The following is a 21,839-nucleotide window of genomic DNA, read 5'->3' as shown; positions in this document are numbered from 1 at the left end:
GGAATAGCAAGTAGGCCACTGTTGCTGGAATAAGATGGGGCTGAGACAGAGAGATAGATGGGGCCAGGTTGTACAGAACCTTGCAGGCCATTGTAAAGGCATTGGCTTTTATTTGAAATGTGATGGGAAGCTATGGAGGGATTTTTGAGCAGAGGAGTGACATGGTCTGACTTAAATTTTAAAAGGATCACTCAAGGATGGTGGTGGTGGTGGTGGGGAAGCAGGAAGAACAGTTAGGAAGCTTTTGTAATAATCTAGGGATGAGAGAATGGTGACCTAAACCAAATTGATAGCAGCTGAGAAGACAAGAAGTGGCTGGATTCTGAATAAAGTTCGAAGGTAGAGTAGATTGGATTTGCTGATGGATCAGATGTAGGATGTGAGATAAAGAGAAGAGTCCAAGGTGACACTGATGAATTTAACCCACATAACTAAAAAACTAGAATTGCTATTTACTGTGAGAGAGAAACCTATGGGGAGAGCAAGTTTGGAAGGAAAAATCAGGAATTCATTCTTGGACATGTTAAGTTTGAGATGTCTACTGGATATCCAAGCAGAGAGAGTTCAAGGAAGAGTTCAAGGCTGGAGATGTACATTTTGGAACCGTCAGGGCATAGATCATATTTAAAGCCATGAGAGTGGGTAAGATTCCCTAGGGAGGGAGAGTGGAGATAAAAATGAAGTCCAAGGACTTAGATCTGAGATACTCCAAAATTTGGAGGATAAGGACATGAGGAAGAAGTAGCAAACCGAGGGAGAAGAAGGGACCAGAAGGAAGGGGGCAATGCAGGAATGAAATGAAGAAAATATTTCAAGGATCAGTGGTGCCAAATTCTGTCACGGTATGTAAGTTGAGGACTGAGAATTAACCATTGGATTCAAAGACTGACCACTTTTCCTTCTCGTGAAAGTAAGTTTGTTATGCTACCTCACTTGGCCATAGCAGGCAGGAAAAATGATGATTCAGCAAAGAGAATGCATTCTGGCTAGAAAGATGGGAAGCTGAAGCCACATAGATTCCTTGCCAGAACTTGTAGAGGAATTGGAATGAGGCAAAAACTTTCTGAGCAATCAGCTAGTAAAGACTCAGTTATTAAAGATCAGACTTTGAATAATTGCATTGGTAGGGACTTAGTTATGAGCAAGAAACTGACCCTTCAGTGCAGACTAGGTAAACGAGACAGTGCTAGCATGGTACACCTCATCTGGACCTGAGTTATTCACTCAGCCACACTGATTAAGGGAATCATGATTAGCAATGGCATGGAAACTTAAAGACCTGCACTGGAATCCTAGCTCCCTTGCGTTTTTAGCTGTGTGATCTTGGGAAAGCTGATTGTTCTCCATGACCTGCAGTGTCTGTCTGTCAAATTGGTATAGCAAGTATTATCATGAAATTAAATGGGAAAATGCCTGTCTTAAAGTAAGTGCTAAATAAGTGATATTATTATTATTAAAGGTACTTAAAATATGAAGGAAAGTTCAATATTTATACTACTATTTATTGTTTTGAGCTATTTAACATCTGGTTAATTTGATTACTGAGAAAGAATGTTTCACTTTAATTTTTATACATCAAACCAATGTGTCAAAAATAGAGAAAATAAAGTATAGCTCATGGATATTTATTAGTAGCTAGCCAGACAATGAGAAGACACTTAGCTGAATGAATTAAATTGTGCTCTATAGTTAATGGAGGAGCAAAAGTCCTTGCTTTAAAGTGCTCATAGTTGGAGTGAAACAATGATCTGAAAATAATTACCAAAGTGTAAAAAATTAGGACTGGACTAGATCTATGGCTTTCAAAATATGTGGCATGATAATTAGATATTATTTCAAAAAGGATTGGGTAGTCAAGCACATTGAGAGCTTACTTGGCCATTCTTCATGTACATATAAATGTATTTACTGGTTGGGTTTATATCTATCATCTTGCTATCTTTTTCTATTTGTTTTTTTCCCCTGCCTTCTTTACAACAATTATTTTTAAGTTTTAATTGCTCCATTGACTTTTTAGATATGCCTCAGTATTTTTTTTGTGGTTACTCTAAGAATTATAGTATGAATCTTTTTTTTTTTAATTTTTGTTTTTTTCGGATATACATCATATTTCAAATTCTGGATACATTACATCATGTTCACCACCCGAACACTAATTATAGTGCATCCCCTCACATGTGACCCTAATCACCCCTTTTGCCCTCCCCCCTTCCTCAATGGTAACCACCAGTCCAATCTCCAATGCTATGTGGTTTTTTTTGTCGTTTTTATAATATGAATCCTTAACATCACCATCTACCTTGAATTAATGCTAAACTGTTTTACAAACAGTGTAAGAAACTTACAAAGGTATACTCCATTTAGCTCACTCCCATCTTTTGTGCTATTTTTGTCATATATTTTTCTTCTATGTATGTTATAAATTACACAATACGTTGTTGACGTTTTTGCTTGAAGAATCAATTTTCTATAAAGATGTTAAATATAGTCTTTTATAATTATGCACATAGTTACCACTTCTGCAAATCTGGGTTTTCATCTGGGATCATTTTTTCAACTTGAAGAACTTTCCTTAGTAACTTTTGAGGTATGGGTCTGTTGGTAATGAATTATGTCAGTTTTGAAAAATATCTTTATTTCATCTTAATTTCTGCAGGATATAGGGTTCTAGATTGACTTTCTTTTTTCCTTTCAGGATTTTAAAAATGTCATCTGGCTTCCACTGTTTATGATGAGGAATTTTTGTTACTCTCAAATTACTATTGGTTCTCTCAATATATGTCTTTTTTTCCTCTCGCTGTTTTTAAGGTTCTCACTTTATATTTTATTTTCAGCAGCTTAATTATGATGTCCTTGGTTTGGTATTCTCTGTATTTATTCTGATTGATATTTGTTAAGCATCATGAATCTTTGGATTGATGATTTTCATAAATTTTGAAAAACTTTTGGCCATTAGTTTTTCATATTTCTTCTCTCACAGTCTATTTTCTTGTTCAATTCCAATTTCATGTATGTTGTTTACTCACAAGTCTCTGGTACTTTGGCATTATTTGACTTTAATTATTTTATCTCCCCCTCTTCTTCAGTTTGGATAATTGTCTTTATCTGCCTACAAGTTCACTGTCCTTTCTTCTGCTATGCCCAGTCTATTTTTAAGCCCATCCAATGAATCCTTTATTTTAACTTTAACATTTTTAATTTCTAAGATTTTCAATTTTTTTAGAACTTCTATTTCTTTACTGAAATCCCTATTTGATTACCAATTTTATCCATCTTTTTCTCTATTCTCTAAATATTTACAATAGTTATTTAAAAATCCAAGTCTGTTAATGGCAACATCTTGATCAACTGTGGATCTGCTTGTATTGACTTTTTTCTCCCTAGATTATAGGTCACATTTTCAAGCTTTAGCCCATGTCTCATAATTTTTTATTGTATATTGGATATTATACATGAAAAGCAGTAAAGGTTGAACTAGTTTTGTTTTTTATTAGAGTTGAGCTTGGTTAATGCTAGGTTGAAGCTTTAATTAATTTCAGATCATCTGTTTTTTAAATATCGTATGGATGAGTTCTGTCCCACTCCTGGAGCAGAACTTTGTGACTCAGCAACTAGAATACTATGGTATCTCTCTCCACTTTTGAGCCCTGCCCTCTGCTGCTGAATGCTCATTAAGATTTGGGAAGAGTTGTTGGATCAGGAAGATTAGCATTACATTTGGGGCTCTTCTAGATTTTATGCCATCTGTCTAGTCATCTAGTACAATTTTGTTTGGTTTTCTTCTTGCCCAACAAAGAAATGCATATGGCAGACCAGCTCCTCTACCTGTTTTATATCTGCAGATAAGATGTACCCCCAGGTATGAAAGCAGTCATCAGTCTCTACTCACCTAGAAGGGGCTCACTGCTCTCTGGAATTTTGACTTCTTTGTGTCCACTGTTCTTTAATACCTTGAAGGAGAAGCATACTTTTTAGTTTATCTGATGTTTTCTTGTTATGGCAGGAGCAATGTTCTTTTATGATTTTCTATACTCTAAGTAGAAGTGGAGTTGTAGAATTTAATTTGATACCTTTAATAATAAAGCAGGTTGATAAAATTATTTATTGAAGTTGTTTTGATAATATTTACACTCAGGGTGCTATTCAAATCAGTGTAGTAGAGGACCAATTAAGACAGACATTGGCTACAGCCTCCAGTGAGAGGACTGAGATATTTTAAAATAGTACTGCTATGATGAAGAAAATAGGTATAAAGATAGGTTGATTATGAAAGTCTCATGAAATAGTGAACGAAATAAGCATTTTAAGCTTTGCATTTCAAATGAAAGTTTAACCAATACAACTCTCATTCTGAATGTCATTGGCAATATCAGGTTCAAAGAAACAGGTAATTTTTTTCCTGTACCTATTACCTGTCTAGTGTTTGAAAGAAGTCATACCATGAACCTGTATTTCCTATCTTTTGACTAGCTATACTCTACTCCAGTTAGAGGGAACTTTCTGTTTTACCAGCTGAAGTTCTGCTCTTGAAAATTCTGTCAGTTGGCACGGTGTAAAATGAGTTCCCTAGTGGAAAAATAGAGGCTCAGCTTGCTTTATAGATCTTGTTCACAATGGGAGGCAGGGGCTGTGATCCTTAACCCGCTGGCAGCCCAGTGATATAAATCAGGCTCTTTCACTTCAGTCAGCTTCACCTACAGTGAATGAAATCCAGGTCTTTAAATAACATATGGCTGGGCTGTGGTTTCATTGCTCTGACAGAACGTGATCTAAGCTGTCAGTTTCTAATCTAAGGAAAGAGAGAAAGGGAGGAGGAAATGCCAATAAAGCATTTCATTTCTTTTGGGAAGAAGGCAGGATGTAATGCTCCAATAAATAAATGAATAAATAAAATAACTATATTGGAAGTGGATTTTAGAGTCTTTGCCAATCTGGCCTCACCTAGAATCTCTGGGGCCATTTGGATTTTAGTGTCTTTACCCTAAACTTCAAGTACTCATCAGGAGAATGTAATACCTTTTTGTTTTTTAGAAACATTTTCCGTTCATGACAGTACATTTTGTAAGACAGAACTTTGATCCTAACGTTACACTTGAGTGCATTTCTGAATCCATGCTTTGAAAAAATATAGTATATCTTCAAAAGAGGAACAATTAAGAGCAAGAACTATCTACTACCATTGTACTAAGTATAACCCTGCTAACTTACTAAGTGCCATGCTCTGCACTAAAGTAGTTCAAGAAAATGCTGGACAGAAATCTAACACCTTTGGACTGATTGTGATAAGTAGATATATAGGACAGGAAAAAAAATTTTTTACTATTGGTAAGCAGTAGAAATCAGTAACAAAAAATGATATTTTTCAGGTTGAAACAGTACTTTTTGAGGAAATATCTAAGCACTTAGATAGAAGGGACTGTTGAAGGACAATTCCACAGATAGGTAGATTTTAAATCTCCAAGAAGAGATAGAAGAAAGATGCTTTTAACGCCAAAGGTCCTAATGTGTGTGTTTATGTACATGTGACACAAATCATTAAGCCATCCCTAAATTCTGAAGACTTTCTAAAGAATTTTAGAGTTTTTCTGACATAATTCCTAAAACGTTTGTTTACAATTTTATTGGGTGTTTCACCTTGTACTTTTTATGCACTTGTTTCTCCAATGTTCTGGAGTTGCCCTCATCTGTAGATTTTCTTCTGCTGTGCTAGAGGATCATGAGATTTGTTGATAGCTGTAAACTTAGAAATTTAAATGTAAACCCAGGAAAAATTTCTCCTCTGCAAGAGGGAGGTGATGGAAAACATTTTGGACACTGGAAAAGTAGTCTTTTCTAGGCATCAAAGCTCAAATGAGTAACTCTGAGCTGATATTTGCCCTTCCAGATCCACTTTCCACCTTTCCCCACCCTGTTCTCTGCTGACCTATGTGGTTCCCAATCCCTTTGTCTTCAGACAAGTTTGGCCAGTGAGGAGCTCTGGTGAATGACCAGAGAGAGGGAGGAGAGTACTGACCAGTTAGTTATTTCCCTGGCTTCCTTCCTGTGAGGTTGACTCAGTGCCTCTCAACAGAAGTCTCTGGTCCTCTCAAGGGATTCTTCTTTACTTGGCTCTTTCCCTCCAGATTCCAGTAACCTCTGCTTGCCTCATTCATTCTGGCATAGGGGTGGTCACAGTCAGGATACTGTCAGCCCTGGATGACTCCTATGTACTGTGGTTCCCCAATAGCATTGCCTTTATAATTAATCCCTTTGTAAATAAACTCTTCTTAAATTAGCTTATTGCAAGTGTTCCACCTATTTTGTTGGGACTCTGATAAAAATTCTATTAATCCACAAGAGGGGCTGGCCCCCTGGCCGAGTGGTTAAGTTCGCATGCTCCACTGCAGGCAGCCCAGTGTTTCGTTGGTTCAAAGCCTGGGTGCGGACATGGCACTGCTCATCAAACCACGCTGAGGCAGCATCCCACATGCCACAACTAGAAGGACCCACAACGAAGAATATACAACTATGTACTGGAGGGCTTTGGGGGAGAAAAAGGAAAAAAAAATACAATCTTTAAAAAAAATTCTATTAATCCACAAGAAATCAAAGTTATTAAGGATCTGTATATTAAGCACACAATGTTGTTAGATTTACATTGGAGCAGTATTTAATGCTTAATCTCACAAAAAGAAAATAACAATATTATTGTCTATTACTGAGAAGAATATTAAATAGGACTGTTAGGATTTCAAAGACCATATGACTACCACACTTTTATGAATTTGTTCTTAAGGAAAATAAAATTTTGTGTATGCAGCCAACAGCTTGGTACTTGAGTATCGGCTTTCACATTTTCTTTGTGGAGGTATGTCTGCTTTCACACAAGAGACAGCTTAAAAGAAAGCTAACCTATTTATTTCAAGAAATACAATCATGATTTAAATGGAAACACAATGATTTTGCACTATATTTTAGAAAGGTTTTTTTGAGAGTGAGGTCCGCTTAACCATGGAAATTAAATTAGAGAGACTGTGGAATTTTACTTCTGAAGGGGATGATAGTGAAAACAGAATGCAAATTTACGAAGTTGACTTTGGTAGGCTCAGAGTTAGAAAAGGATGAGGTGACTTTTCTTTTTTCAAATGATCCTCTTCCTAGATATGCAAGAGTTACCTCAAATCAATAGAAATTTTAATTCAAGACATATTTATTAAGTATAGCATGTGCTAGAGCCTGTACCAGTGATAGAGACAGTGGTCCAGGACCTCTTGAAAATTATAAGCTAGCAGAAAAGATAAATATGGCATTTCCAGTGTGATGAGTATTATTAAAGAAGCGTGAGAAAAATCTAGGGTTCTTATCAGAAGGGGAGCCAATCATATCTTCCTAAACCATTACACCTAGTTGTCAAAGTTGGTGGCCTGACAATCATTCTTGAATTTTGACCCCTAACAGCCAGTCACCAAATCGTACTTATTTTGTATCTTATACCTCTTCCCATTTCTATATCCTTACGACCATTGCCTGGCTGAAGTCCTCATCATTTCTCTCCTGGTGTCCTGCGCCTAACCCTGCTTTCAGTCTTTCCCTTTAAATCCATTTTTCACATTGTCGTCAGACTGTTTTATCTGTAAAGCAAAACTGACCATTTTATGCCATGCAAAAAATTCCTCAGCAACTTTCTGATGTATAAAAGGTAAGATCTTGCTCTTTAGTGTGGTGTACGAGGGTCTCAATGACCTGGACTCTGCCTGTATCTTCCATTGCATTCCTCCCCCTGAAGAACAGGCACTAAATATTGAATGAATTAATTAGAAACATTTAAAATGTTTTCATTTCCAGAGATGAATATATAAAGATGTTTTATTAAACTGCACAGAGATGCAGGGAATGGTTCTATGCTCGCTAAGGTCCTCTTCCCCCCAAATAACTTCATTCATTCATTCAATATTGATTTATTATATGTGTATGTTGGGCTCCAAAGGGATATATATGAAATATCCCCTGACATGAAAGAAGTTTACAATTTCTCTGACAAGATATTGCCCAGTTAGGCATTAATGCAAAAGAGGTTTTAATAAGGGCTGAAATTTGCAGTTTGAAAGCGCTTGCTGTAGGAATTCATAGAAGGAGACGATCCCCTGTGGGACAGAGGTTGAGCTGGACTGGATGTGCAAGTGAGATCTGACCTGAGGGCAGCTTTGTTTTTTTGGGAATTGGCCACACTATTCTTGGAAACCAGAGAGTTTTCAAGCAGAACTTTACCATTCTTACTCTGTGGAGCTCGGACCTCTGACTGCTGTGGTCTGTATCTCTGATGAAATGATCCTGCCTCTGCTGGGATCCTTTTGAGATGGAACTGGGGCCAGTATCCTACTTCTCCTTGGGTTCTTCAAAGTGGCCATTATCTCTGAGAAGAGTCCCAGAGCTCCTCAGCGGCTGGGGCAGATGATGAGGTGCCACTGTTCAGTAGACTCCCAGACACCTGAGTGAGAGGTTAAGACAAGTTATTGAACATGTAGGGAACAGAAGTAAGTCTGCTATGATTTTGTGGTCTGGCAGTTGAAAAGGTTGTGAATTCAAATCTTCCCTCTGCTCTGAGCCTGGAATTATGCTACAAGATGTTCGTCTCATACAAGAAGGCTACAAGATGGCTTTTCATTGTCTCCCACTTCACGAAGGTGATCTGGGATTCTTTGATCATGTCTTTTCCCTTTGTCCTTTCTCTGCAAATGCGTGTGTTCTTAGAGCCAAGGTAAGCATCAATCCACATAAAATTTTGCTTTGTTATTTGTGGTTCTGGAGAGAGTAACCTACCTGGAAAACAGCATAAGCTCAATTTGTCTCTATCCTAATTTCTGGTCTGAAATGGAAGAAACATTAGTACTGAAATTTCTTGGTGATTTCAATAAAAGTTAAAGCTCCTATGGTAGTCCAAAGATTGCCATGAATAAAATAAAGGCAGGATTTCATAAGAAGCATACTGTTGAGAACTCAACTTTTATAAAAGATCCCATTAATCTTATTTCATAGCCATTGGAAAGTGTCACAAATATTCCATAAGAAGTAATGAATGGAACCTGACTGCTTTTGTACTTTCCTTTCATTCTAGACCCTATGACCTATTCTTAATTTGTACAACTCTTTTCTAGTGGTATTATAAATGTTATAAGTAGCTGGTAAGCCTCATGTCTTTATGGGAAAAGGCTATTAATTCCATAAAATAATCTTATATCCCTATAGAGATATTTGTAAGCATTTTAAGGGTAAACTTTACTGCATAATAGCAGCTAATACTTGAGAAATGCTTACTATGTGTCAAATACCATTCCAATTGTTTTATATGCCACAACCCATTCACTCCTCAGAAAAATCTTATGAAGTAGATGCTGCTACTACTGTTCATTTTACAGCTTAGGAAACCAAGGCACAAAGAGTTTAACTAACTTGCCTAAATTTTTATAGGTGGTAAGTTTGAGATTTGAACCCAAATAATCTGACTTCAGAATCAATGCTTCAAGGTGGCACTTTACTGCTCCTTCATAGGAAATTTAAACTGAAGTGCCACAGTAGAGTGATTAGGTGACTTGGAAGATCGTGGAAGATCTTAAATCCACAGAAAATGCTTAAGGTTTTCATTTTGTACTCCCTTATGTCATCATTTTGGAGCTTTATTTTAACATTCGAAATGAATTTATCAAACACTGAGAACCTACTGTCCGTGTGTGTGAGTGTGTTTTTGTGTGTGTGTCTATGTGTGTGTATAATTTAAGAGGGAAGAACCAAATGTTTTTGCTTTTTCAGAGTGCTGGGGATGGCGGTGGGTGGTTAGGTCTCAGTAGTAAGATGCTGTAAGAAATTGTAAAAGATGGTAGGCAATGGAGAGGAGGAATGGGGAAGTCATCTCATTGGAAGGATAACTCTCATGGTTAGAACACTTTGACAATGAGTTTGGACCATCGGATGTTCCGTGTCCACACCATTGCATGTGGAACCTCCAGTCAATCTTGCAATGCCAGAATAAGATAGTGTTTATAAGGAGTAAATGATGTGTAGACGTTGACATTTGAGAGAGATTGTTCCAGAAGCTGTTTATAGAGTGAATTGCAACTGGAGATACAAGGTAGTGGTGCAGCTAAGAGGCTGTCATATTTTCCAGATAGAAGAACAAGGCAGAGATTAGATATAAAACAAAACAAAAATTCAAGAGATACTGCAGAAAAGATATGTGAGATTGATATGCTGATAAAATTAGAGATGCTAGTTTGTTGCAGCAGAATGAGGGAGATTCTAAAATTTAGTTTGAGGATTGAAATATTTCACGTATTACCAGCATATTCAAACAAAGATGTGCCATAGGCATCTGAACACAGGGAGCAGACTGACTGGAGGTTTGGTTGTCAGTAGCATGAATATAACATCTTTTGTTCAGATCACTGCATGGCCTCCTGGCTGGTCTCGCTATTTCCAGTCTTGTCCTCTCTGGTTTATTCTCCACACAACAGACAAAATGGTCTTTTAAGGAAGTAATTGAAACGTATCACTTGCTACCTAACTTTCTTTAATTCACTGATTCTAAAAGGGGGAGAAATGGATGCTTAGAAGGCATTTTCGAAAGGAGAGGACATGTTTTGAGTTGTTACAGTGAAGGTAGGGCTACTATTATTTAGCGGACATGAATAAAGAATTCTCCATATCCCGAAACACTGCAATGCCTGAGCATTTATGTGTTGAAGTTCATATCATTTCATTATAAATTATTATTTATTCTTTATAGTACTGTTAGGATATTATATTGATTTTTTAAAAAATTTTTGTGTATATAGGTGTTATATATTGTCTATGGAATTCATTTCAGGATAAGAAGGGCGTTTTATAAAATATTTCTTTCTAATTTTGTTCATCACTGAAGGAAAATAAGGAAGAAATAATAAGTGTCAATTCAGAAGAATATATTGCGATTTGGAGACACATTCTAAATGTAGATAAGTCTAAATTTAAACACAATTATTTTTAAGCCTTGAGTTCATCTCATTATTGCTAACAAGAATGAATACAGTATTGTGTGCCACCATGAAGTAAATCTGAGTTAAGAACACAAGAGCTGTCATTCTGGGTCAGGCCTCGGCCACACAGCCTGGAACACTCTCTCGGAGAGTGTCACTGAGGGGCAGTTTGGAAACAGGCTAAAAGTGACAACTCTGACATCTGCCTGGGATATTAAGCTGTACCATTCCCAGTTTCCCTTGGTAAGCTGTGAGAAATATGCCATTCATAAATTTGTTCTGAGTTGTTTCTGAATCTTTTATATTTTCGCTCTATGCCAAATTTTGGGAGAGTGAACTCTGTAAATTTACTACCAAGTGTCCTAAACAGTGTGTTCTCAAGCTATGAGAGATGCTCCCTAGGACATATTTTCCAGGATTTAGTGAGTTGCAGGGATTCACAAGAACAGTGGTTCCCTGAGAGCATCCGTGGTACACTAATCCATCCAGTTACTCTGTGAAGTGGATTCTGTGGTGAAACATACTTGGACAACACTTCATATTATACCTTCTTTTTGGGAGAGTTCTAGTGCACATCGGCACACTGAAAATTCTGGAAGGAAAGGAAATATGATCACAAATCCTCACTAACTACAACACCCAGCAGAGCTGGTGTTCCATGGGGAACTGTCCTGGCAGTTTAGGAACAAACTGTTGGAGCTTTTTATATTCTTACACTGACTAAGGGAAAGTTGTCAGATGATGGTAAGTAGAGCATTTTCCATTCTCCTAACCCACTTCTAGTGCAGATAGTTAACTATGAGAGGCCAGACAGGGGGCCACCCGTCTAATGAGTCTATCATCAGTGTCAGGGCAGCCAAAAAAACAAGGACAGCCAACTCATGGAAGGAACCCGGGATTTGGAATGAGAAGACTCGTGCAGGAGTCTCTGTTCTGTTATCACTCGTGGCCGTGTGATCCTGGGCGTGTCACTTGGTTCTCTGAGAGTCCTCATGTATGAAATGGGGATATTACTAATAGCCATTTATTACTGGAATTACTTGTGAATTATATTTGTTAATGTGTGTGTAAATACGGCACAGTGTATTGGTTATTTTTTATATGTTTGAAGTGCTTAATAAATTCCAAGTGAGATTGAGTCCCAGTGCTCTAATTTGTGAATTGAATTATTAAACAAATAGTAGGTGACTCTCTAGGTTTGAGGCTAAAATCATTTCTTGTGTATAAATACATAAAGGGAAGAGAAATCCAACTCTTCCTCTGCCAAAAAGAAAAGAAAAGCCCCATAGAGGTTAATAACTGTGCGCTCTTTCACGGCCCCAGGTGCAAACATCAGCCAATTAGAAGGGAGCTCAGCTGGCCCAATTTAGCGCTCAGCGCCTGGCTTTGTCTCTGCTCTGTTGGAACTTGCAACAAAAGAATATACCTTCTGAAAAATCGGTTTTAATACCTTGCTAAGATAATATTCCCAAGAGTTTAAGTCCACAAATAAATAATATTTTTCATCATTTCCTCTTATTGCAAACAGGCTTTCAATCTGGCTTTTGTTAAAGTTCTTTCGACTTTCTTTAAAGAAACAAAAAATGGTTACACACAACTCAGATTCTGCTCGCCCCCCTCCCCTCAAATCCAAAAAGGAGACACAACCGTAGTGCCCTTCCTAGTACTTAAGAGCCAGAAACGGTTGAAGAAATATGTTAGCTTCCTGATACAGATATTTTAAGAAAATATTCTTATGTACTGAATGTATAATGGATGTGCAATTAAGAATGAGTTCCTAAGGCAACTCTTATCAGCAGAGGCTTTGCCATTTCGAAACAAAAATGATTTGAGTCAACTCACACTTGGAACGCATATATGTGTCATAGGCTGCTACTCAGAGCTAAGGGGTTTGACAACATCAAACAGATGGCAAGATGATGCGTATCTTGGAGGATGAATCCCCGTTACAGAACATGCTCAGGGCACAGCCCTGTGCTTCCAGGCGAAAAACAAGTTATCCTCACATTGTGGAAGTTGGATTTGAGTTAGGTTTGGCGAGGTAAATCTGGGATAGAACCTTAGATGTTAACGAATGACCACTACAGGGAAAAGTATTAAGGATGGAAAGGAAGAATAATCCTATTCTCTTCTATTTTTCCTGATGGCAGTGTTGGTGGTGTTGGTGTAGGTGGTGTGTGTGTGTGAATGTGCAAAAAAATCCAGTGTGTGTTCTGGGCCCTAAATACATACTAACCTGTTGAAGACTGAAGGAAGAAGAATAGTAGAGCAAGTGTCAACAACTCAAATGCACTTGGTGCAGCAGGAAATTACCCGATGAAGGGGGAGGGTGAAGGCTGTAGGGACCGGCGTGGGCTGTGATGTCATGAACCTGCGTACCTCCTAAAGGCCTTCAAAGCGCATTTCCTTTTTGAAAACACCATGCGGCCCAAACAGAACAGCTGTATAAGCACAAATCCGTCTCCTGGATTGGCAGCCAGTTTGCAAACTCTGAGCGAAAGTTTAAATAGTAGGGGCTCTGGAGTCAAACACTCTAGGTTCGGTTCCTGTTATCCAGGCTAGCTGATAAGTTTGGCAAGCTATTTAACATCTGAAAGCCTCATTTTTTTAATCTCCAAAATGTGAATAATAATAGTACTTACCTCTTAGGATTAATGTGAAGACTGTGATAATGTATATACATAACATGCTTAATGCTAGAATGACTAGCGCTTAGGAAGCACTTAAATATTAGCTGTGTGTGCGCGCGCACACACACACACACACACACACACAGAGCTATATATACAAATGACCATTTCCTCCTTCAAATAACCATCTGGGGAAGCTATATACTTTTATAATGCTGTCTTCTGGTATATTCTTTTGAATGTAATTGATGGCAGCAAAGCTTTTCTTTCAGAGAGTTGGGGGGGGATAGATTTTAGAGAAGAAAATAAGTGCTTTGAAGTAAAGACTGGTGAATAAGATAAGTAATCAAATTGGGTAATACAATTTTCAGGCAAAAATAAGCTGATAAAAGGCAACAAGAATTTGGCATAAAAAGATGTGTTGAGTGGAGCTAGGGATTCAGAGAGAATGGTCACAATTATTTTGCTGGGTTTCTAGCTCCCTGATGTTCTTTTCTAGCACAGCTGCTTTATGTTTAGATGTTGGAGAACCTTGGGGCTCAGTAATTGATCCTCTTTTCTATCCTCATTCTCCTAGGTGATCTGATCCAGTCTCATGGCTTTAAATACCTTTTATTTGCTTAACTCCCAAATTTATATCTTCAGCCAAGATCTGTCCTCAGGACTCTAAACTTAAATACCCAGCCACTCAGCTGACACCTCCACAAGATGTCAAATGAGCTCCTGAAACTTACGTCGAGAACACAGCCCCTGATATCCACTCTCTCCTTTCCAAACCAGTGTCTCCTGTATCCTTCCTTGACTCAGCTACTGGCAACTCTGCTCTTCCGGTTGTCCAAGGCAAAAACTTTGTGTCGTGCTTGACACCTCTCTTTTTCTCCTGCCTCACATCTGGTTCATCAGCAAATTCTGTCCACTCTCCCACGTTTTATCACCTCCGGTTCTACCACCCTGGCCTAGAACACCATCATCTCTCCCCTGGGTTATTACAGTAATCTTTCCTGCTCCTAGTCTTGTTCTCTTCCTGAGCACATCACCACAGTGATTCTGTTAAAATGGAAATCTGGTCCTTTGACTCCTCTATGGCTTCCCATCTGACTCAGTTGCCATCCTTACCGTGACCTACAAAGCCCTCCATGAACTTGTCTCCTGTTGAACGTCTTGGACTTCACTGTCTCCCTCACCATTCACTCCCTCCTGCCATGCCAGCCTCCTTGCTGTTCCTTGCACACACCAGGAGTTACTACCTCAGGACCTTTGCTCTTGCTCTTCCCTCTGTTTGGAATGGTCATCCTCTGTATATTCGCATGGCTAATTTTCTCTCTTCCTGTAGGACTTTACTTAAAAGTCACCTTCCCTGGCTGCCTCATTTAGAAATTTTATTTTCTCCCCCCATACTTTCCTTGCCTGCTGCATGTATTTATTTTTCCTTAGCAATTGTTTTACTGTCTCTTGCTATAGAAGGTAAACTCCATGAAGGCAGTGAATTTTGTCTTTTTTTTTCTTTTGGTGAGTAAGATTGGCCCTGAGCTAACATCTGTAGCCAATCTTCCTCTTTTGGCTTGAGAAAGATTGTGGCTGAACTAACATCTGTGCCAGTCTTCCTCTACATTATATGTGGGACGCTGCCACAGCATGGCTTGATGATCAATGTGTATGTCCATGCCCAGGATCCAAACCCATGAACCCTGGGCCGCCAAAGCAAAGAATGCAAACTTAATCACTACACCACTTGGTCGACCCCCAAATTTTGTCTGTTTTATTTACTGATTTATCCCCAGTGCCTTGAATATGCCTAGCCCATAATAAGCACTCAATAAATATTTGTTGAATGAATGAATAAATGAATTCATTGCCTTTTCTGTTGCCTATTTCAAAATGATGCAGGAACCATGGAAGAGATAGACAATGAGGTATAATGGAGAAAGCACTGGAATAGGAATCCAGGCACTTGGATTCTACTTCTGGCTATGCCACTAAGTAGCTATGTAGTTTTGGATCTGTTGCTTTACTTCCATAATCCTTGATATGCTCATCTGCAAAATGACATGGTTGGATGAGATACAGAGATGCTTGCTAGAATCAGGTTATGTGACTCTGATCTAACAAGAAGATGCTTGTAACAACAAAGACCCATGCTCTATTTCAGACCAACTTAGAATTTTCTGTGATAGCCAGAAAGGGTGCATTTCTGTGTCTCTCCTTTTTAAAAAAATTTTTGGTGAGGAAGATTGGCCTTGAGCTAATCTCTGTTGCCAATCTTCCCCTTTTTGCTTGAGCAAGATTGTTGCTGAACTAACATCTGTGTTTTCCTCTATTTTGTACGTGGGATGCCACCACAGCATGGTTTGATGAGTGGTGCGTGCGTCCGCGCCCGGGATCCAAACTTGTGAACCCCAGGCTGCCGAAGTGAAGCACACGAACTTAACCACTACACCACTGGGCCAGCTCCTCTGTGTCTCTCCTTTTGAAGATTAGTTCCAAAAGTCCCTGTCTGTGAGAGAGGACCAAAGCCAGACAGTGGGTAGAAGAAGAAATAATTCCCCAGTGTTTGTCCTTAGCTCTTATTTGTCTTACTGGCTTAACACATTCCCTCACCAAGCTGGCAACTTACTTTGTACTAGTTGCAGTAATGCTGTTGCTATAATATCGTTATGTTTTTTTCTACGTATTTCTACACGTATTGATTGCCACCCCAACATTACCATGCCTCAGATGAACCAGGTCTTATTAACATCTTCATTACAGAGGTGGAAGCAGAGAACCAGAGGGTGACTAATTGGCATTGTCACAGAGAAAGCTTGTAACAAGTCAAGATCAGAATCCCATAACAAGAAGAGGTTTTTTTTTTTACTAAAAGAGTGCTACCATAAGACGCTAAAGTCAAAATCTCTCAGTCTGAAGTGGCAGGTTGTTTAGAAACGCTTAAGTAGATGTTTCTGCAACTCATGGAGTACCAGGAATGCCACAAAAGTTCGTTGGAGACTTGAAGATTTTCAATGCCATATGGAGTTGAGAAAACAGAGCTTCCTGACTCTGGGCTTTATACAATAAGTACCCTTTCCCTTCTCTCCACTCAAGTCACGTGAGGATAATGGTCCTACCTAGGCATTTTGCCAAAGCAGCAATAGAGTTCTGTCCTCTGAATTTCTGGTCAAAAGAGGTGAATATGTGGAGCAAAATGTGCTTAATTTTTCAGCAACCCAATATATTCCTCAACTGAGAGCATAAGTGAGCAATGGCAGATATAACTATATAGATAACTATTACCCAATGCAGAATTTTAAAGACCAGAATCCGAAACCAACTTTGAATAACCAGGAAGTTTATCACAGCATAGAAAGCGTAAATATATTACAAAGACTTAGTTTTCCAGGCTCAGCATTTAGAATACAGTTGAGTTCAAGATTAGATATCTTACTGAGACCCATTTGAATTAAGCTCATCCTGGGTAGATTTGCTTCTGGTAAGATGGGGCTTAGAGACTGAGGCCGACTGTACAGGCTGTCGAGATGGAGGATGCAGACACTACAGGGCTGAACCATGTCTCTTCCTGGAAAAGCTGCAGAGTGGTTTCTAAAAGCTGGATTCCTTAGTTATCCTTTTAGGATAGCGTAATTTTTGATAACAAGGTCAAATATGTCACACTGAGGAGAAAGTTGATAAAACTGAGTGTAGTAAATGTAATGTATGTAGTATTATCTTTGAGTTTTACTCCCGAATATGGAATGCTTAAGGTAGGAAGTGTCAATGCAGTGTCGGACCTGCATTACAGGTCTGTTTCTAGCTGGAGCCCTAATACCATGGAGACTCTTCCTGGCAAGGGAACAGATTAAACCTTCCTCTTGGCCCCAGCACCCAAGATAGATTGCAGCTGTCAGAGCAGAGACTTCTGCACATGAAGCTCACATTACAGCTGCCTAGACCAGCAGACAGATAAAAGGTATTCCAGAAGTTAATGAGAAAAGCAGGCTGTCAGTATTTTGCAAAGTATATTAGAATGAAACAAAGCTTCAGTATAAAACAAGAGGTAAAGTAAAGCTTTGAATAATTTCGTATACCAAGACTGAACATATTGAAAGGAAGTAGCATCAATCCTAGGGCAGCATAGCACAGAGATGTTCGGCATTTCTGGGGCCACCCAGGAAGATGGTCGCAGCTGAACCAACCGAGGCTGTGTTCTTTGTCATACTAGCTACGTGTGCTTGCCAGTGTATTCAGAGGAACTGAAAGTCAATTTCAGAACCTCATTGCTTATTATTTATATTTATGTGTATTTTTTTTTTGTCTATGAGCATGGGTTGAGTAATTCCCAATGAGTACTTTTGGCCTGCTCATGGTCCTCATCTAAGAGAACTCCTCTCGAGATTGTTATATTTGGATACCTGGAATAGGTGAACCCTGAATGATCTTGATAGCTGTAGAGCTTCTGACATTTAAGAATGCCGTATTAGCAGGGCTGATTTCTGTTTCAGAAGCAGTTTGTAGTCCACCATTCTCTGAGAGATACTGCTTAGAGTCCTTTCTATATATTGCATCTGGAATATATGCTCTCAGAATTATAACGTAACCTTAGGTTTCCTTGTAACTTTGCTACATAACTCACCAGAGTATTTGTGAACATTCTTATAAACATTTCTATATTCTTATAAAGGTGGTTTTCCAGAAGCTATAAGATATACAGATTAATATATCTCTTTAGCACACAAACAGAGGAAAGAAAATGAACTCTTTTGGACAGGAAACCATGGTAACGCAAGCTCATGTGACAGAAAGCCTATCCACAAAGCTTCTTTTCTCTTTATCAATATCTAACTAAAACTGTTACTGAGTTCTTCTACCCAGGTGACTTACTGGTTAGTGGGTAACACGAATCTGACTATGTTGTTCATAGGTATGAAACCTTCAATGACTCCTCATCACCTATGGGATAAAGGTCAAAGTTCACCATGAACCATACAAGACTTCATCTTCTGCCATCCCTACCTCACATTTTATGCTTTAGTGGCCGCACACTGCTTCTGGGCCCTTGCACACAACACACTGTTTATTGCCTCCTTTTCTTGATTTATGCTCTTCCCTCTGTAATATCTTCATCTCATTTTCTCCTGACTATTCATACTAAAGCTTAGTTCAAGTGTCACTTGTTTCAGCAAATCCTTTAAGATAATATCTCTACCCTGTTCTTCCCTCCCTCCCTTAGGCCTTCTGTTCTCAACTGGTTGGGTGAGGTGCCCCTCTGAGTTCTCATTGGACTCAACACAGATCACTATGAAACACATTTTATTTATTTGTCAATCTTCTCCAGTAGACTCCATGTTCCTTGAAGGCAGAAGCTCTTCATTTGTTATCAATTTTTGGATTTTCCCTTGTCTAGCTCAATGTTTGGTGTATAGCATCTGAAATGAATAGTAGCTATTTATCTAATTGAAATAATATGATCATTCAAAAAATAGTGAGCAATCCTAAGGAGTTCAACAGAACTTATGACGGAACACTTTCTAGTCCAGTTTTGAAGTCTAGTGAGAATAACTTAGGTCTCATTTGATTTTTACTCATATGGGTTTAATACCAAATTGGCAAACAATCAGTGCAAAGAAAGCAAGAAATAAGGAGTCGGGTGAATGAATGGTTCTCATATACCTCTTTAGGTTCTCAGTACTTCTGTGTCTCCTCAGTTCTTCAAGGAATTGTGCTCAGAGTTCACTGGTCAAGCTGGAGAGCTGGGAGCTAATGGGATTCTTGCCTTTGACAGCAGGAAGTTGAGAAAGAAGCCACATCAGCACACAGGTGTCTATCTACCACCACAAATGACAATTCTTGCTTTACCATGGTCATATACTTTTAGGTTCTATTTGTCAGTGTGTCATCGGGAAAATAGCTGGCCCGACCAAGGCCCAATCATCAACATACCTTTTCAAATGCTGGCAGGATGTAGCCTCAGTGTGTCATCAAATTCCAGACCAAATAATATCTGAAAAGTAGTAATTGTGTCCAAAGTCCTCTATGGTTGTGGGTCTGCCACAAACCACACAGACACTACTAAAGATTTTCTATAGCATTGTCCATGACATTTACCATGTATATAAAATTTGCCAGGATCATGTTCAAGTTACAAAAACCTAGAATTAAAACCACTTCCTTGATTCTAACAACTAAGAGAACATCATATAAGAAAATAAAAATCCCAAGAAAATAATAAAAGTTAGGGTTGAGATTACGGAGAATTTATTTGGATGCTTTATTAATAAAAGCTGTAGAAATATGAAGAAGGGCTGATGGAATTTTTCAAATGCCACAAGAGAGGAAACATTTTGCATCTTAGAAAATGGTATTTTGTATTTTTTTTTCTCAAAAGGCATTTGTGTGTTTTGGGAGAAGAAAAGTGGTAATCCCTGGTCAAAAATCTAAGCTTTATGAATCTATAAATCATCCTTCTTGGGATACTTAAAATACACTGGAATGCCTAGTAGCGATGACGCAGTGTGATTCATGCTGTCTCATTGGAATCACATAGGCTTTTCCTGTTTCCAGGCACTTTGTTCCGTTCTAGCCATTCACCAGACCATCAGCAATTCTATTTTGGATTTCAGGAAGGTTAGCAAGGTTGAACCAGGTTAGCTGGAGAATTAGGTTATAGGATTTAATGTGTATTTAAAAATCTATGTCATGGTATGTTGGAATTTCAAATCTTTCCCTCTGCCATCCCACCAGTTTTATTTCCTGTTCCTCTCCAACCAGGACTCTCTGATCTCCTGGGCTTCTTCTTAAATTTTTTCCCCATTGTCCTGAGAACTTGCTGTGCTAATTTCTACCTGTGTTCCTTTGATTATGCTCTTTTCCTATAACTGGGCTGTTCTTTCCCTTTCTGCTTTACATGTTTAAGATCTGGGAATTCTGCAGGTTGTGGCTCATTTACTACCTCCTCTATCAGTCTTTTTTGAGTTCTCAAGCACGTTTGTATCTCTCTTCTTGAACTGTTAGAACGATTGTCTGTTGTATTTATTTTACCTTCTATAGTTATAGTTATTAACTGTTCCAGGTGTACGTCTTGGCCTTAGCAAATCTTTACAGTAAATTTCATTCTTGAGACTCTGATTCTAGATTGTCTCCTTAACCAAATAACAAGGTCTATAGAGAGAGTGGTTCATTTTTTTGAACCACTTAAAATGTCTAGAACAGTACAAAGCACATAGATACCTAATAAGTATAATGTGAATTGTTGAAAAGAAGTGAAATTGAGATTTAAAAAAATCTCAAAAAATTAAAAGTAGAAGTGCCATGTGATCCAACTATCCCAGTATTAATACTATTTGGTATTTATCCAAAGAACATGAAATCAACAATTCAAAGAGACTTATGCACCCCTATGTTCATCACAGCATTATTCACAGTAGCTAAGACGTGGAAGCAGACCAAGTGCCCATCAACAGATGAATGGATAAAGAATATGTGGTGCTATACACAATAGAATACTACTCAGCCGTAAAAAAGACAAAATGGTGTCATTTGTGACAACATGGATGGACCCTGAGGGTATGAAGTTAAGCGAAATAAGTCAAACGGAGAAAGACAAATATTGTATGATCTCATTCATATGTGGAAGATAAACAAACACATAAATAAGGAGGACAGATTAGTGGTTACCAGAGGAGGAAGGGGCAGGGAGAGGGCGAAAGGGATAAAGGGGCAGACATATATGATGATGGATAAAAACTAGAATATTGGTGGTGAACATGATGCAATCTATATAGAAACTGAAATATAATAATGTCCTCCTGAAATTTACATAATGTTACAAGCCAATATGACCTCAATTAAAAAAAATGAAAAGTAAAATCTAACATATCTATTTTCATGGAGAAGACATAGATAGGTGCTCGGAATGAAACTATTTGTATTCAATTAATACAACTGACATTGGTATCTAAACTTTTTGCTAATCGACTTATGCTTTAATGTCCATAGAATGAGAAAATGACTGACTATATGGATTCACAAACTGAATTTTCATCAGCAGTCTTTATGGAGGCTGAATTCTAAAAGCCACAGTTTATATTAAATCATAGAACCATAAAACCAAAGATCTTCGGTAGACTAGCTATCACCTCTATACTTGACTTCTATACTTATCCTCTCTTCTGAGGGAATTTATCTGAGAAGGGATAAAAAAGTCACAAGGGCAAAACACAATAAAGAGAGAGCACCACCTGTCATAGAA

This window comes from Equus przewalskii, chromosome 7 (genome assembly GCF_037783145.1).
Source record: "Equus przewalskii isolate Varuska chromosome 7, EquPr2, whole genome shotgun sequence".
NCBI classification, from domain to species: Eukaryota; Metazoa; Chordata; class Mammalia; order Perissodactyla; family Equidae; genus Equus; species Equus przewalskii.
Note: the sequence above shows the minus strand (reverse complement) of the source record.